This window comes from Gorilla gorilla, chromosome 1 (genome assembly GCF_029281585.2).
Source record: "Gorilla gorilla gorilla isolate KB3781 chromosome 1, NHGRI_mGorGor1-v2.1_pri, whole genome shotgun sequence".
NCBI classification, from domain to species: Eukaryota; Metazoa; Chordata; class Mammalia; order Primates; family Hominidae; genus Gorilla; species Gorilla gorilla.
The window spans coordinates 141,959,051-141,979,012 of record NC_073224.2 but is presented as its reverse complement, the minus strand read 5'-3'; the positions used below and the strand labels follow the sequence as shown (position 1 = coordinate 141,979,012).

Sequence of the window (19,962 nt, the reverse complement as noted above, 5' to 3'; positions counted from 1 at the left end):
AATTCTTCAGTTCCAGTGTATATGTATGATAGTGTCAGAATTGTTAAGCCATAACCCTGCGGGAAACAACTTTGTCAACTATACTACATTGATAAGGTACCGTGTATTTTGTCACTAGCTTTGTGGACTCCAAAAACTTCCGAAGTTGCTTCCATCAGTACCTTTTTCCCTACTTTCTTTAGTGCGGTTATTTCATCCACTTGTAGTAGAGTTAGATTCTTCTGTCACACGTTGCCTTCCATCATGGGATTTCTTAATCTCCTATATGATTTTGTTTTAATTTACATGTGTTAAGCTTTACTGTTGGTGCTATAAAGTTCTATGGGTTTTGACAATTTAATTGTCATGTGTCCACCATTATAATAGCATACAGAAAAGTTTCTTGCCCAAAATATCCCCTGTATTTTATCTATTTAAACCTGCCCTCTCCTGGAACCCTTGGCAACCACCGGTCTGTTCACTGAATCTATAGTTTTGCCCTTTCCAAATGTCATATACATTGAACTATAAGTTAAGTAGCCTTTCAGACTAACTGCTTTCACTTACTAACATGCATGTAAGGTTCATGCATATTTTTGCGTAACTTGATAGCTCCTTCCTTCTTATCACTAAATAGTATTCTATTGTTTGGATAGACAACAGTTTGTTTAACCTTTCACCTACCGAAAGACATCTTGGTTGCTTTCAGTTTTTGGCTATTATATATAAGACTTCTAAAAACTCGTGCAGATTTGCTTTGCAGCTTTATCATTTAATTTTTTTAATTTAGATATAATTTGCATACCATAAGATTCATCTTTTTAAAATGTATTTTAAAATGTATATTTCAGTGTTTCTTAGTACATTCACAGTATTGTGCAGCCATCACCACCATCTAATTCAAGAATATTTGCAGCACCCAAAACCATGTACCCAACAATTATTTCCCATTCTCCCTTGCCTCCGACCCACTAATCTACTTTCTGTCTCTATAGCTTTGCCTATCTGGACATTTCCTACAAATGGAATCAAATGATACATTACCTTTTGTGTCTGGCTTCTTTAACTTAACACAGCGTTGTCAAGGTTCATCCATGTTGTAAACATGTGTCAATCATTCCACTTTATGTCTCCATATTATTCCATTATATGGATATACCACACTTCATCTTTTCATCAGTTGTTGGACATTTGAATTGTTTCCACTTTTGGCTATTAAGAATAATGCTGCTATAATCATTTATGTACACATTTTTGCATAAACATATATTTTCATTTCTCATGGATATATGTCTATCACTGTAATTTCTGGGTCATATGGTAAGTCTTTGCTTAACTCTTTGAGGAGTTCCCCAACTATTTTTGAAAGCAGCAGTACTATTTTAGATTCCCTCCAGCAATGTTTGAGAGTTTCAATTTGCCACCTCCTCACTAACACGTGTTATTGTCCATCTTTTTTATTATAGCCATGTAATGGGTGTGATTTGATATCTCATTAAGATTTTGATTTGCGTTTCTCTAATGACTAATGATCATGTGCTTCACACGCAGGTTTCTGTATGTTCATAAGTTTTCAAATCAGTTTGGTAAGCACCTAGAAGCACTATTATTGGATTATGTGTTAAGATTATGTTCTCTTAATTTTTAGTCAATCAAATAAATGTAATCATCTAAAACAACCAATATTTGTGAACTCCCATCTGTTACAAACAATGATAGCTAGCTAGTTGTTAGCCAGAGAGGAAATAGAAAACTCATGTTGCTCTATGTTATTCTTCCCTGAGTGCAAATGATTATTGCACCTTCTAGGGGAGATGACAAGGTGCTGGGGTACTTTCAGGTGTCACAATGACCATGTGTGCCACAAGCATTTAGTGTCTGAGGATGAATCAATATTGTGCAGTGTGTGAAAGAGTCTTGCACAATTAAGAAATGTTCTATTCCTAATGTCCCCGAACATCCCAGATAAAATTAGTAGACTAGGAGTCAACAGAAACTGAAAGACAGAAAAGATAGAAGGTAGAGTTCAAAATTTGCAAGTGAAAAAACAAGTATGGAAAGGAAATAGTGGTTAACTGACAACTTTCTGGGACTGATAAGATCTCCTTCCTAGAAATATTTTGAGACTTAAATAATCTCTGAGACCTATAAATGTCACAGTCTTTGAGACTGTTGTTTTTATTTATATTTTGCATCTTCATCCTGACTATCTAACATTATTTAGATTACCTTACTGGGTGGCCTTTGCAGTCAAAAGATGCTAACCAGCACGCTTTTTTTTTCCTATAAAGGTATGGACAGGGTGGAATTTGAAGGAGGTGTTAAAGTTCCCACTTTACTCTGAAGTTATTCATTATAAGCTGTTAAGACTAACATTTGCACTGTGGTTAAAAAATGACAAGTAATTGTGGTATCTTTAAACATTAACCTGGCAAGCTCATTATTTGGGATGCTTTGACTAATTATTTTTCTTTGTGATGCTAATGAATTGCTTTCTGAGGTCACATAAAATTATGAAATTGAGGCTAACATAAAATCAAATATTTGGGTAGGAGAAAGTAGCAAATGCTTTGCATCCTTATTCGAAGTATGTGGGATAGTATTCTAAAGTATTATTCAGCATTATAAACCAGGAATTAACACAGAAAAAAAATGAAAATTTCTTAATTTAATTCCCATTGGTAGGATATTGTGGTGAAGTGGAACTTTGTCAAAAAAAAAAAAAAAAAAAACCCAAGTCACACTCTGTACATACCAAAGTGTTTAATTTCCATTTAGTTGATTTTTGCATGTTACCAAAATGCTAAATTCATTTTCCCCCAACAATTAAAGAATATAATACATTGTTCTATATTTCTCACAGCCAACTCAGTAAGTAGTGATTAAGCCTTCTGGCAGTCTGTTCCGTTCATGGCCCCCAGTGAACAAGTTTCCTGGTATTCATCCCCTTGTATAATTCTTTCCCATTGAATCTGGGCTGGACCAATGACATGCTTAATCAAAAGAACATGTCAGAGTGCCAGTTCCAGGACCAAGCTTTAAAAGGTCTGGAAGTTTTCACTTTTACACTCATAGGAGCTCTGAGCCTCCAGGCAGAAATACAGCTATGCTTCTGGAAAGGGCATGTGAGAAGCACCAAGCAGAATGAGAGAACCTGTGACTACATGGAAAAAGAAAGATGCCTAGCTCTCTCAACTTCCCGACCTGCCCACCGCAGAGTTACCAATTGAATTCACCCACAGAAGTGACCAGCAGCAAGACAAGCAGAGGAATCAGTTGCTGTGTCCAGCACAGACTGCAAAATTGTAAACAAATTAAATAGTTGTTGTTTCAAGCCAGTAAGTTTGAGAATTTAGTTTTGAAGCAATAAAAAAACCAAGGCACCTGCTATATATCCAGCACTACATAATTTGACAAGGAAGCACAAAAAAATAGAAAATGAAGGAGTGATGAACGTTTGACTTCCAGTTGTTGAGCTGGATTATGGTATACTACATCTTTTCTTTTTTTCTTCCTTTTTTTTTTTTTTTAGACGAAGTCTCTCTCTGTCTCCAGGCTGGAGTGCAGTGGCATGATCTCGGCTCACTGCAACCTCTGCCTCCCGGGTTCAAGTGATTCTCCTGCCTCAGCCTCCCGAGTAGCTGGGAATACAGGTGCATGCCACCACGCCCGGCTAATTTTTGTGGGTTTTTTCTTTTTTCTTTTTTTTTTTAGTAGAGACGGTGGGGGGGTTCCATGATGTTGGCTAGGATGGTCTCTATCTCTTGACCTGATGATCCGCCCACCTCGGCCTCCCAAAGTGCTGGGATTACAGGTATACATCTTTTCATAATGATTTTGGAAATTATGTTTTTATCAGTAATATGTTTCAGCTACATTTCAGATTATCCAAAATATGGCTGGAATATTAATTATATTTAGCATTTTTTAGGCAAATGAATTCTTCAACTTCCAACAAGTAACTTATCAATGAACTGTGGGAACATATTAATTTACTGGGTGTTACTGGTATCATGACATGCAACCTTTCAAGGAATAATTTCCAATTATTACAATAAGTCAAGCAAGGGAGAAATTTGGACTCGCTGTGTGATACAAGGAAGATGCAACACACTCAGTTTCAGGAACTGATAGGAAGGAAAGGGTCGGAATGAGCCAGGCATAAAAGAACAACAAAAACATTCTAGTGGAGGAAGCCGCCATCTTAGAAGGGCACATAGGATTTGGTTTATAATCACACTGGATGGTGAAAAGGATTTTTATGAAATTACTCAAAGATAACAAGGAAATTACATGGTTAGGTCATGTTTTAGAATTATGAATTTGGCAGCAATTCATAGTAGAAGAGGGAAAGATTAGACAAAATCTTTAAAAGACTTCCTGACATCCAGTATTTTCAGTAGCTTTCTCCAGTATTCAAAAGAGATTTTTTTAGTTCACATTTTATATTTTCAAATGTAAAATAATTAAATAAATGGCAGTAAGTACGCTTATTTTGCAGTTTAGTCAAATGTTTTCATAAGATGTCATAATAATATCAAATTTTCTTGACCAAATATCGAATTATTTAATCAAATAACTTTGATGATCCCCTGAGTTCATCCATGATATATTAAATAAAGAGACGTATGGTTTTTACATGCATGACCTTTGATATCCTGAAGAACATTTTATAATGACTTTCCTTAGCAATATTTTTGTGAATGTATATGTTTATATGTGTTTTCCTCTTTTCGATTTTTTATTCTGAGCATGATTTTTAATATTCTGCCAAGAGAGTAAATAGCAGAGCATTATCTTATGTACTTAGCTGTATTTCCTTGTGAGGAGAAAAGATTTTTAAGAAAAAAATCAGTTGGGTACTAAAGAAATAACTGAGTCGGCATGAAAAAGAAAATGAAAAAATCCTCCCCAATTCTTATTTTAGCCCTAAATTTCTTTTAGAGTATCTTATGTCAATGTACTTCATATTGTTATTTGCAGTTGCATAGACTGTATCACAAGAACTAAGAGAAAAATATCTTGTTGGGATTTACTACCACTATAGGCTTTGTAAACAAATAATTTGTTTATACACAAATATATTATCTAATGGTCTGACACAGTGCCTAGTAAACAGTTATGGCCAGAGTTAGTGTGAGAAAAGCAGATCCATAAGGTCTGTTCAATTTATATTTCTAGGAGGATGAGCTGGGTTTGGATTCCTTCTAACGTGTAACTTGGATATATTGTTCTATAAAACTTTACTGAAATTGGGGGAAGTCTTTCCAAATTAGGTAAAGTGTTTTAGAGGGCTTAGTGCTTAAATTTCATGAATTGGTCTCAGTGCTGATCTGTGCTTTAGTGGCATATGATAACTACTTCAGGCATTTTCTATGGCCAGAATTGATGTTATATGTGCTTCTGTGATTTGTAGTGTTATGTCATATCACTGGATTACAGGTAATTCATTTCCCATTGAAATATGTAGCCATGACCAACCGCAGTGGCTCATGCGTGTAACGCCAGCTCTTTGGAAGGCCGAAGCGAGCAGATTGCTTGAGCTCAGGAGTATGAAACCAACCTGGCCAACATGGCGAAACCCTATCTCTACGAAAAAAAAAAAAAAAAAAAAAATTAGCCGGGCATGGTGGCGCGTACCTGGGGTCCCAGCTACTCCGGAGTCTGAGGCGCAAGAATCACTTGATCCTGGGAGGCGTGATAGCAATGAGCCTCGATCGTGCCACTGCACTCCAGCCTAGGTGACAGCGTAAGACTCTGTTTCAAAAAAAAAAAAAAAAGAAAAAGAAAGAAAGAAAAAAGGAAAAAAGGAAAAAAAAGAAAGAAAAGAAAACGAAAAAAAGAAAAGAAATACGTAGCCACAAACTTCGACTGAGTAAAGAATGAATCCTGCACAATGTGCACATGTACCCTAAAACTTAAAGTGTAATAAAAAAAAAAAGAATGAATCAAATAAGAAGCATGGTGAATGTTTCTAAAATGCAAAGTCTGTATTTATTTTTAGGTTTGTATACATTAGAATCTATATTATAAAGTATGGAAATTCTTTTAAAATCCAGAAATGCTACATGTTTTTGAAAAGCCTTACTCTAAATAGTATAATTTAGGTTTAAAGTATAGTTTGTGATAAAATATTAAAGGTAGTTTTTGATTTGAAATATTTAAATTAGAGCTGTCTATAGATTAATTTCAAAATTATAACTCATAATCAGCTGTTAATTCTAATTCTTTTTAGTGTCATATAAGTGTAAAATTGTATTTTTATCTCTAAGGTAGCATAATGAACTGTGAATCTAAGATTTGAAAAACGGTGTACTAATGAACTTATAATTCCTTGGTGCATATGTTGGGGGGGCCTTTTTCAAAGCATATCTGAAAGTATAAAGAATCTGTTTTTAATGTTTGATTAGCAGCAAAATTAGTGGGCTAGAAACATTATTCATAATATAATAGAGGTGTAGGAAAGTTGGAAACTCTCCAATTGGATATTTGGAAACAGGGACAACTTAATTGTTCTGAGGTTGAGAGACAAATTACTGATTACATTTTCTCAGTAAAGGTCTCTTTTTAAAATTAAAACTAAATTTGTTTATATATTTTACTAAGAAAATGCTCATGTCCTCCTGCATAATGGTTGGCACATAGTAGGTGCTCAATACATATTTTTAAATTAATTCTAAGTGCAATATGTCCATTAATTTTAAGTCTATTGGGCATGCTGCCTATTTGAACTTGGTGAAAATTATGGATTCTAGTTTTTCTATTTTATGAATTAGACACAGTCAGAAGATATGAATGTTGATGTCATTTTTGGTGATTTTATTTTGAAGTAAAAATAGATAAATAATAAAAATTAAATTTAAAATTTAAATTCTTAATTTGTGATTTATGATATTTTGACTCAACATTTCTATTGCTAGTGTATAAATTATATCTGATTCCTGGGAAGTATTAAGGGTAATTTGTTGTATATCGAATGTTTTTATCTTTTTTATAATACCTCTTAAAAGTGGTTTTTGAATATAAACCTTAACAATAGAAGAAAGAATGAAAGTGCCTACTTATTAAATGAGATATTTAGAGGGGTATTTCTTAAGCTATATCCTCTCAAATTGAAGGTAAGAATTTTCTAGGCAACATAAGAAATTATGCTAAAATGAGTTCCCTCTGTGCATGTGAGCTGGTATATATTTACATTAGTGATGTGTATCTTTTACAATAAATGGGAAAAATAAGTACTTCTTGTAGTTGAGTGGAAACTTCATTGCCCCAAGTTGTGTATGCATTAGATAAAAGAATGTTTAAAATATTCAAACTCAGTATCATAGTTATATGCATTAAGGACATTCTTCCACTGTATGGAAGAAGCATGCTTATGCAAGCCTGGAGTCAGGAAGGGAAAAATAGGATGAAGGATCACTAAGGATATAAGTAAAGATAGCCATGAACTAACTAACCACAAGTATGAAAATACTTTTATTATTCATTGGACAAGAAAATTACAGAACCAGGCATTTGGAAAATCTTCACATACTGACGTGTGGTTTCAGTATAAAAGGTGCTGCTAAATAGAGACAGAAACAAGCTCAAATATTCCCAAATGATGCTTGCATCCGAAAGAAGAGGCAGATATGTCAAGCTTTATTCTAATCTACCACTAAATCTGTCTGATCTCATCATCAACAAGTATTTATTAATAATCTAACATTTATGTGCATACTATACTATGTTAAATGACAAGAAGACAGAGTATCATTAAGTATACTGTACAACAATCTTAAGTTGTATAGTCTTATTACAAAGCCAGGCATTCCACCCATAGAGAGTAAACTCTGGTATCATCTGCTATGTTCCAAATATGTGTAAACAAAAACAAAAATGCTATATTCAGCTATTATATAAGGTGAAATATGATAATTGTTCAAACCAAATAGCATTGGTACCTAAAGTTGGAGAAATTAAAACTGGGGAAGAAGTCAGATTTTAACAGTCTAAGATTTGATGTAATGGATATAATGAAGTAAAGGCACTAATATTAGAAAGATGGAGTAAGATGATGGAGTTTCCCCAACTGAGCATACAACAGTATAGTGATACAGTTTCAAATATTGGACTAAAGGATACTAATTATATTAAATAATCCTGTAAAACTATCAAAAGAGATGTTGAATTTTAGGAAGGAAACTCTGATAGAGGGCAGTGAAAAGAATGGAGTGAAGGTGTGGGAGACAAGTTGGAAAGTTTTAATAATCCAGATGATTGTTATAAGACTGAAATAGGACAAGAACAGAATGAATGGAAAGCAAGAAGTAGATGATGTTGCAGAGATTGGAATAAAAATATTGCACATACAAATAGATGTTTGGACAGATAAAATTGGTAAAGATCTTAGTAACTAGCATTTGTTACAGGTTTTTACATCTATATTCATGAATAATATTGTCTGAAATTTTATTTCTTTTAGTGTCTTGTCTGGTATAGGTGCGGGATAATGCCAGCCTAATACTGAGTTTAAATGTCTTTCTATCTCATCTGTTTCCTGCAAGGATTTGTGTAGAATTGTTACTATTTCTTCCTTGAATATTCAGTAGAATTCACTAATAGAATTCAATTCTTTAATAGATACAGAGCTACTTCTTCTTGAGTGAGCTTTGGAGGTTTCTGTCTTTCAAGGAATTTGTCCATTTCATTGATTTATCAAAACTACTGGCAACAGTTTTTCATAGTATTTTTTCTTCTTCCTTTATTTTCATGGCATTTGCAGTTATATTCTCTCTTTATTTCTGACATTGGTGATTTGTGTGTTCGTTCTATTTTTTCTTGAGCAGTTTGGCAAGAAGTTTATTAATTTTATGGATCTCATCAAATAATTAGCTTTCAGTTTCACTGATTTTCCTCTATTGGTTTTGTGTTTCCTATTTCAATGATTTCTGATTTTATCTGTATTGTTTCCTTTCTTTTGCTTTCTTTGAATTGAAATTGTGCCTCTTCTTATATAGTGTTAAGATGGAAATTTATAACATTAATTTGAGAACTTTCTTTTTTAATAAAGACATTTGATGCTTAATTTCCTTTTTTTTTTTTTTTTTTTTTTTTTGAGACGGAGTCTCACTCTGTTGCCCAGGCTGGAGTACAGTGGCGCGATCTCGGCTCACTGCAAACCTGCCTCCCTGGTTCACGCCATTCTCCTGCCTCAGCCTCCCGAGTAGCTGGGACTACAGGCGCCTGCCACCACACCTGGCTAATTTCTTCTATTTTTTAGTAGAGACGGGGTTTCACTCTGTTAGCCAGGATGGTCTTGATCTCCTGACCTCGTGATTCGCCCGCCTCGGCCTCCCAAAGTGCTGGGATTACAGGCGTGAGCTACTGCGCCCGACCTAATTTCCTTTTTACAACTGTATTAGCTGCACCCTGAAAATTTTGATATATATGTTTTCTAAAGTTCGTAATTTCAAAATAGTATCGGTTCCCATTTAATCACTATGAAAATTATTTGGCCTTGGTAGGGAAGATATAATTATTATATAGATTACAACATTCTAGAAATGAAGATTCAGGCAAATCAAATACTCAGATCTGGGTTTTCAAACCAGATAATTTGCTTCTAAGCATCTTGCTCTTCACACTATACCACATGGCTTCGTGGGCTACTTTACAAGTTCTCAAGTGTGGAAGACTTGAAGAAAGTTGAATATATAAGGCAAAGTTTTGAATACAGAAAGAGAAACAGATTTTTTTTTTTTTTTTTTGGAGGGGAAGTTAGTTGTTTTATCCTATGGTGAGCTGAAGCTATTGATGTGAGAAATAAAAGGGCTGTCTGGATAAATGCTCATACCTTGAAACATCATGAAATCTGCTCTTAGAGACTATTTCATCCAGAGGAAAGGCACTTCCCATTTTCTATTTCTTAGATACCGTTAATTGAATTGGACTAAATATTGTTTCATTTACTTCCCAACTACAGCTTTCCATATTCAGGTACAGACTTCAGTTCTAAAGAAGCGAACAATTAGAAATAGGATACTGAAGATGGCACAGTGATTTTCAGGTATATAAAATCTATGAGTATGTCCTAACAGAAAGTTGTAGAACCCAGAAAACCTCTGGTCAGTATGCATCCTAGTCAATTACATGTTATACAAAGATATTTACATTATTATGGAGTATCAGAGTATCAATCAAGAGCATAAAAAGATGTCCTCTCAAAGGAGGAAGGGAATAGGCAAAATCTGATAGAAACTGAAATGTATGGGAAATGTACATGTATTATCCTCCCTGTCAAATTTATGTCTGAAAAGGTTTTCCAAAATCACTGTTGGAAAATGTGCTGGGACAAGACGGTTTGCTCACCATCTTAACTGTCACACTGTAAGTGTAATTAGTTATTGTCCTCTTTAAGAATGAGGAAAATAAATAAAATAAAGGCCAAACTTGAATATGTGAAAACAATAAAAAATAATAGAAAGGAAAGAGCTTCTGGATGACTTAGTAGAAGAATTTTGTTTCGGAAATGATTTGCTGCAGGAACCAGAAAAAAATACTATTAGAATACAATTAGCACTCACGGAAGTACACAAGAAAGCATTATTTTTAATAAAAGGAGGATAAAACTATGTTAAGAGACAATGTTCATATGAAATGGTAAGAGAGTAACTTAAAATATTAAAGGATGGTGATGAAATTTAAAATTATATTAAAAGGATGAAAATCCAAAAAGCCTAATAATAATGTACAGGCTGAACTTGGAGATCAACCAGAAACAGAAGAAAAGAATATTAAAACAGTAGAAGATTTACCTATTTTTTGTCTCTGATATTTCTGTAAAGTATAAAAACACATATGTAGAAATATGAGAGTCAGATATAATCCATGGGTCTTGTCTTCAGAAAATATGTACAGATAAACAAGCATATACACATAGAATTCATCAGTTTCCAAGGATTTAAAGAACTTCTAAATGGCATTCATGTATCCCATGTTAGGTGAAAAATCCCCAATATGCAGCGGAGCTGAATAATCTAGTTTAACATTTCCAAAACCAATACTCCCATGAACACATTATTTTCCCCCAACTGGTTATGACCACTCAAATAAGTTTTGGGAATGCTAGGGTAAGTAATATCAAGCAGATTCCATTACTTCATTACTTTTCAGAACCTCTTATAGGCAATGTCTCAATATATAGCTCTTTCAAAATGTGCTTACTCTCTGCCAGGCATTGTTCTAAGTGTTTCACACTTAAATCCTCCTAACAATCCTATCAGATAAGTACTATTATTTTCTGTATTATACATAGAAACTGAGGAAAAGCAAGATTAAATAACTTGTCTGGTTCACACAGCCTGTATATTAAGGAAGCTAGGATTTGACAGTATGGTCCAGAGTCTGTCATTTACCACTACAATAAAAGCAGGAAGTAGAGCACACAGGGATCATTTAACTTTTTATTTTGAGGTGAACCTATTAATATTCCATAGAAGCGTGCTTTATAGAGCATAGTATGGAAAGTAGTAAGGTGATTGATTAGATAGATTGAACCACATGTAAATACATATGAAACTTACACATACACACACAGTTAAATAACTTTTAAAACTAACAATACAGGAACTATTTACAAAACCTGATCATCTACGAGATAACCTAAGATGTCTCAATATATTCCAGGCAGACTTCGTACATTATATATTATTTGATAACAATGCAATGTAACTAAAAATTATTATCCATATTAGTTATAATCACAGTTGCTGATGTAGGGTTTCAAAATAAAGGGTTTTAAATGAGACAGAAATTTCTTTCTTTCTCATGAACAATTATTTTATAAACATAGGGCAGCTTCTTGGTGTCAGGCACCCAGGCTTCTTCTATTAATACTTGCTTATTCCACACACCTCCACCAGCCATCTCCACCCTGGGGTCCAAAGTAGCTGCTTCAGCTCCTGTCTCCTTCACGTCTGCATTTCAGGCATTAAGGTGAGGAAGACACACTTTTCCTTTCAGAGTAAGAGTTTGCACCGTTTCATCATTCCATCACTTTCACTCATATCTCCTCATGGAATTTAGTTACATGGCAAACCCAGCTACAGGAGACCCTGGGAAGTAGCACTCTTTAGGCTGGTGGTCATGTGCTCAGCTAAAAATATGTTACCATATAAGAAGAGATTAACTGATATTGAGGTGCTGGAGCAACCAGTAGCTTCTACTGAACAGAAAGTTTCTCTTAACTCAGATAAAAGATGAAATCAAAAGTATAATTACGGAAGGTTTAAAACTGGTAAAATATTGCCAAACCTAACTCCAAAGAAAATTGAATGCTTTAATGAATGTATATTAAACATGAAAGAATGAAAATGAATGAGTTTATCATTCAAGTTAAGAAGCTAGAAATAATACTTCCAACTGAGTATAAGAAAAGCAAGGAAGAATTAATAAAGATACAAATGTAGTTTAATAATTTATAAATGAAAAACAAGTTGAATTATTAAATTTGAACACGGGCTCTTCAAAAGACCATTAAAAGAGATAAACTGCAGAAAATACAAATCAATAAAAAAGAAGATGCATATCTTTAACGTTATATATGAAAAAGAGAATATAACTACAGCTGTAAAAGAAAATTGATAATCATAAGATTAATAATTATACCAGCACCTAGTACAGTGCCTGGCAAAGTACCTGACATAAGTACTAGGACCTTAATTATTACTTAATTAATTACCGAATAAACTCTGGCCTACAAAACTCTTGCCTATAATATAGAAATCTATTACAATAACAAAATCAGCTTAAGAAAATCTTGAGATATGAATCACCAAAGCAGAGAAGAAGAAAGGAAATCAATCTTTTTCTGGCACATTCTATGTACCAGGTGTTTTACATAATTTTTGTCTTTTATTTAAGCTTCGTAACCCTGTAAGGAAGGAATTCTAAATTTCAAAGCTTAGAAAGTTGTGATTTAAAAAGATTCAGTCTCAGACAGTAAATGATTGAATTGGTGTCTGTACTAGTCTGCCTAATCTGAATGTTGGTGTTCTTTCCTCTGCACTTTTTCATTATTTTTTAGACTCCTCTTTCCCAAGAAAATCCTACCAAGTTCCTTATATCTGAGCAGGTCCATTTTATCTATTTTACTGGTTTAAATAATGGGAATTTGATTTGTGTGAGACTTTTTTTGAAAAAGGAGTTTAATTCTTACAAAATATTTTTGAAAAATGGTTGCATCTATGTGGAAGGGAACTTATCTATGCAGAAATTTCTCTCATGTTTCAGTACAAACCATATTGTTTCTAATCAACTGGTCTGTTTTATCTTTCAGACATTTGTGGGCATTATAATTGACTGTGCTTTTCTCTCGTCTTGGCTGGTGGGAAGATAAAAAAGCAGAGGCCAGTTTATCTCTAAAACCCTATAACACAATATCCCATGTACGTTTTTTGTGCTAATATTAGCTCTGATTTTATTTTCCCCCTACATGTTTTATTTTTTTGCGTCTTTATTTTATCCATGATATTCTGAATATTTTTGTTAGTCATTTAAAAGTGAATGTGTATAAAAATATATAAAACTGATAAACAATTTTCCTAATCACGCTCTTATTTTTGAATATTTAGTTGCTTTCATTATACTTTTCTGCTTTTCTAACGTAGTTTACTAGTTTGCTTTGGCACTAGCAATGTTTGAAATTGCCAGTTTTACCACTGACACATTTATGGTGGATACTATCATAACCCATATTTACTTTAATATTAGTAATAACAGGATTTTATTATAGAAAGAGAAGAAAATCAGGAATGGGAAGGGAAAGTATAAAGAATTCATTTGATCACAGAGTAAACACCAAGAATAGTGGTGAGCAAACCAAATCATGGTTGAAAAGGATATGGCAAACTCAGGCTCGATTTGTTCTGAGAATATCAAAGTATAAGCCAGTAGATTGGAACAGAGTCAGCAACAATTTCAAGATGGTAGTAATTCCTGTGGTAAGGTAGGTGGTACCGTCAATATTTTAGGGCACTGTTTTTCAGTTTAAAGCAAAATTCAGCTAATTGCTAGCAGTACAGATCAGAGTCCAGTGCCTAGTCCAGAGTCTAGCAGTCATCAGAGCTGATTTGATTGGAAAGAAAATACTTATTTTCATTCTCATTTTTGATAAGCTCATCAGCCTAGCAGGTTCTTAAACATTTAGTTATTAAATTTACCTCCTCATTAAAACTTTTTAATAAACTATCCTACTAGCTATTGAGATATTAATGTTTTAATTATTAGCTTCTATGACCTCTTTGTATAGATATATACAATATCCATATATAGATATTCACCCTTTTTACTTTTGCTGAAAATATTTTCCTGGTTTTTTATTTAAATATATGTGTATATTTACAACTTGGAGAATTTGTGTTAGATTTTAAGTGTTTCCTTTTGAATGTATTGATCACCTTGAGAGATACTGCATCAGATGTAATTCCAGTTATTGGCATGGTGGAATGCCTTGCAATCGACCAACATTCTTGTTGAGAACAATAAACGGTGATTTTTTTAAGTGCATATGAACTCTGTATTTTCTGCTCAATTTTTTTATAAACCTAAAACTGCTCTAAAATAAAGTTTATTAATTAAAAGTATACAAGTGTTCTATGGTCTGAATGTTTGTGTTCTCATCAAAATTTATATGTTGAGGTCCTCACCCAACAGGTGATGGTGTTAGGAGATGAGGCCTTTTGTGAGGTGATTGGGTCATGAGGGCAGAACCCTCATGAATGAGATTAGTACCCTTATCAAATAGACCCACAGGAGGTCCTTCTTTCTTTCCACCACGTGAAGACATAGCGAAAAGACACTGTCTATAAGCCAGACACCTTTTTCCTTGGTCATGGACTTCCCAGACTCCAGTATCGTGAAAAATAAATTTTTGTTGTTTATAAACCACTCAGTCTATGGTATTTTGTTATAGCAGCCTGGAGGCACTGGTGAACTGCAAGCATTAATAGGACTAGGGAGACTCAAGATTTTGGATGGAGACACAGTTAAGAGTTGCAAGCCCTTAGACTGATCATAGTTTTTTCCTGAGGATATTTGCCAATTCTGGTTTCTGGATAAGCGTCTGATAATCCAGGATTTCCTCCTGCAGCAGAACAAACTCCAGGGACAGAGAAAAGAGCAGAGCTTTGGTAGACTCCAAGGCTTAAAGATGAAATTTGAGACCTGTGGGGATAAGATCCCGGCAAGAAGGGAGGGATAGAATGACACTGACACTTGACAAATTTTCCTCACCAGATATTTGCCATTTTCTGAAGCTACACAGGTGACAGCCAAGAAGCTGAACAGCTTCTGAAAAACAGATGGGAGATTTCTGCACTCTTGCCAAATTGAGTAAACAACAACAACAACAACAACAAATCATTTCACAGCCTACCGGAGAGAATAATCTAAGTGAATAAACTAAGTTTTACTACAAAAATTGTAGGTGGGTACACTGAATGAGAACAAGCCAGAAGTAGAAAAAAAAATCATATCAAAGCTGTAACTGATCCTAACTTAGCTCAGCCCCTGATTAAATCAAGCCCTCACTTTACTCACTCTGTCTTCCTGGCCAAAAAATAAAAATAAAAAAATAAAAATAAAGGTAAAGCTTAACCCTCTCTGCAAGAAGATAATATCATATAGAGAAGCCAGAGTGACAAAAATTTATGAATGACAAACATTCAGTTATAAATTACCAGACAGGCAAAAACAAGAATACATGAATTTTAAAAATAAGATTAAAAACTGAAAGAAAGAATAACAGATGATAAATACATTAGAAATTAACAGGCAAGAACGTCTAAGTAAATATAATTAATATATTAAAAGAAATAGAGGAAAAGAGAAAACAGATAAAAAATTGAGAATTTCACCAGCAAATTAGAATATGTAAACATAAATAAATAATAACTTTAGAACTGAGAAATATAATAATTGAAATGAAAAACTTCAAAGATGTGTCTAAAAGAAGACTAGACAGTAGAACAGAGGATAATAAACTGGAAAATGAGTTAATGAAATCAGGCAAACTGAGGTACAGAAAAAATGAAAATACAGAAAAGCAGAAGAGAAATGTAAGACAGTGTAAAGATCTAATAAGCATATAATTGGATCTCATAAGAAAAATACAGAGAGAATGGGGTAGCAGCAGTATTTGAATACACAATGGCCACAAATGTTCCAAAAATGATGGAACACATCAACAGTTGAGTTCAGAAGTTCTGATAGACCTGAGAAGGATAGATATAATAGTAAAGCTGCTTCATATAAGAACAAAAATACAATCATACAAATAGTCACAATAATAGAAACATTGCCTTGAAAGAGCATCAATACATTCATAAAAGAAACAATAAAACCAAAAGACAATGAAACAATATCCAACTGATCAAAGAGAATCCTATTCCCAGAGAAAATATCCTTTGAAAATTAAGATGAAATAAAAATTTTCACATAAACAAATGGTGAGAGAATTTGTTCCTAGCTGAACAAAACTAAAAAAAATATATCCGATAGAAGAAAAATTATCTCAATGGAAAAAAATGAAGAAGAAAATGAATAAAAGAAGGATAAGTATACAAGTAAATATAAGTGAATATCCATGTTAGATAACAATCATACTTATGGCTTGGGGGATTTACAATGTATACAGAATTATAATGTATCATAACAACACAAAAGGCAGAAGTGGAATAAATTGAGTCAAACTATTCCAAGATCCTTACATCATCTGGGCAGTGAGAAAGTAATAACTTATATTCAAATACGCATATTTTAATAATTACCCACAATAAGACAAAAAAAAGAAACGTATAACTAACAATGTAGTAGAGGGAAAATGGAATCATGAAAAATAATTGATTAATTCTAAAGAAGATAAGAAAAGACACAAAAAAATAAAACAGGTAGATTATATAGAAAACAAATAGTATGCTAATACCTATCAAAGCCCCATCAGTAATTATATTAAATTAAAAGGGATTAAGTATTGAGTAAAAGATTAAAAAATAAAACCTAACTATGCTGTTTATTGGAAACATATCTTAAATACAAGAACACAGAAAGCCAAATTGTAAAAAGATGTGAAAAAGATATACTATAAAAACACTACTCAAAAAGAAGCTAGATATTACATTAATGTGAGACAAACTAGATTATTAAGACTAGTTAAATTTCTAGAGAAATGCTGATAAAAGGTCAAACTAACAGAAGCATATAAAATTATAAATTTGTATATACCGAGTAACTTAACATGTTACTATAGACGGATTATAGATAGATAGATAGATAGATAGATAGATAGATAGATAGATAGATAGACAGATAGATAGAGAAAAGTTGGCAGAAGAAAAAAGAGAAACAATTCCAAAATCACTGGAAAGAATTTAATTCACCAATCTTCCTAGACAATAAAACAAATGAACATGTAAGAATAAAGAATGTCTAAACACAACAAATAACTTATTGTCGTAAATTGACCAGTGCATACAAATATCATAAAATGTATATTATCTTTAAATGCATACTCAATATATACTAAAAGCTGTTATTAGCAAATGTTAACTAACTGAATAATTCAGAGAATATACGCTTGGCCACTACTGAATTAAATTGTAAAATAATAGCATAAATAACTATAAAATCTCCAACTTTTGGAAATTAAGCAATATACTTTTCAATAATACATGAGTGAAATAAGTCACGATGGATATTGAAAATCTTATGTGCTAAATAGAGTATGATACCGTGAGTGTATCAAAACTTTTGAAATACCAAATATTGTTTCTAAAGACTTGTTTACAGCCTTAAATTCTTACATTAAAAAACAAAAAGAGCTGATAATCAATATCTAAGATTCGATCTCAAGAAGCAAAAGAAATAAACAGCACATTACACCCAAAAATTAGACTGAATGAAGTAATAAATAGAAGAAACCGATGAATTACAGTAGAAAGCAAACACACTACAGAGAAATTGAACAAACTACAAAATTGCTTTCTGTTTTTGAAGATTAAAATTTCTAATCACTTACAGGGCTGATCAAGTAAAATAAGAGAAAAGCCACTTGCCAATATCAGGAACAAAATAGGTCTGTAGGTCCTGTCTGTTGCAGAAAGAAACACTCTTTCAAGTTGACTTTGCCAGTGAATTCTTCCAAATATTAAGGAAGAAATAATGCCAATCCAGCATTAACCCATCCAGAGGGTTAAAAAACAGGGGAAACACTTTCCATTCTTTTTATGAGGCCAATATAACCTTGGTATCAAAATCTGGCAAAATATTACAAAAAATTAATATCACACTTTAAATCAACCTGTTTCAGGAATACAGGTGAAAAAAGTTGCTGAACAAAATATTAGCAAATCAAATAGAACAATATTTTAAAATGATGGGTTTTATTGCATGAATTGTAATGGTGTTTTACCAATAAAAAATAGATTAATATAATCGACATGAACAGAAAAGGTGAATAATACATAAAATTATATCAATAGATTACAAAGTTAAATATCATTTATTTTAAAAATCCTATTAGTAAAGTAGGAACAAATGAGGTCTTCTGTTCTACATAAGAGCTTCAGATAAAGTGTCTACAAATATCGTAGTTAATTGTAAATCGTTGAAAGTATTTTCAGAAATTGAAAATGAGACAAAAGTGTCTGGAGGTCTCAACTAGTGCAGAAAGGCATGAAAAAAGAAGTGAAAGGGAGAAGGATGTTATAGGCAGAAATAAAACCATCATTTATGAAATATATGATTACATATGTAGCAAATCCAAAAGAATATCTAGACGAATTATTGAGATTCACAAGTGACTATAACAAGGTAACAAAATACAAGGCCAATACACCAAAATCAATTGCTTATCTATATCGTAGCAAGAGAAAAGACAATATAAAAATTTTAAATATAACTTTTATAACAGCATAAAACAGAAGCTATTCAGAAATAATTTAATAAAATATGTACAAACCCTGTGTCCTGGAAACTACAAAACTTTGTTGACAGAAATTATAGGAGGCATAAATAAAAGATAGCATACAACATGCTCAAGAGTTGTAAGAAATAACAGTGTATAAGATGGTCATTCTCCATAGAATGATCTATAGATTCAATGCACTCCCAATCAAAATCCCAGACGAGTTTTCATTCTGGTGGAAATTGATCATCCGATTCTAAAATTTGTATAGAAATGCCAAGACCTAAGAATAGCCAAAGCAGTCTTGTAGGAGAAAAAAGCAGAAGAACTTTCATTACCAGTTATCATGTCTTATTGTCAGACTGCAGTAAATATGACAGTGTGATATTGGCAAAAAAAAAAAAAAGACAAATAGACAAAATAAACAAATGAAGGTCCAAAAAGAGACCCACATTCATTTGGCCACATGACAAAGATGACATTGCAGGGCCAGGGGGAATAAATGTTACTGATTCCATTTAATATTCATATAGAAAAGTTGCAATTTTTGACAACTACCTCATGCCATACAGAGAAGTAAATCTCAGAAGAATTGTAGGCCAAAATTTTAAAATGAAAACAAAGAAATTAAGAATATAAATAATGGATTTTTTGTTGGAAGAATCAATGATTTATTAATCAGGACACAGACCACACTAGTTTTACATAAAGGAAAAAATGATAAAATTGATAATAGAGTTAAGTGTATAAGTTTTATTACAGTAGGCTTAAGGATGTTCAATAATTAAAAACATAGAATCAAAACCAAGACACAGTGGTAAAAAATATTTACACACATAGACACACATAAAACAAAAGACTTATATAGAATAAACTAAGAACATCTTCAAATCAATTTTTTTAAGTATATAATCCAATGGAAAGATTGGCAAAGGACTTGAATAGACAATTCACAAAATATTATATCCAAATGACCAATGGCTGTGATACAAGATGCTCAATTCCAGTGATCATCAAGTTAGTGAAAATTAAAACCAGAT

General features: G+C 32.8%; 1 long non-coding RNA gene across 1 annotated transcript in view; it reads right to left on the bottom strand.

Moving 5' to 3' along the window:
• The window catches only part of LOC129529360 (uncharacterized), a 54,607-nt gene that overhangs the window by 15,809 nt on the left and 18,836 nt on the right, over nucleotides 1-19,962 (bottom strand). Inside the window, exon 3 of the long non-coding RNA XR_010130360.1 lies at nucleotides 1,024-1,191. This is a non-coding gene — a long non-coding RNA (uncharacterized lncRNA). The remainder of the gene's footprint in view (nucleotides 1-1,023; nucleotides 1,192-19,962) is intronic.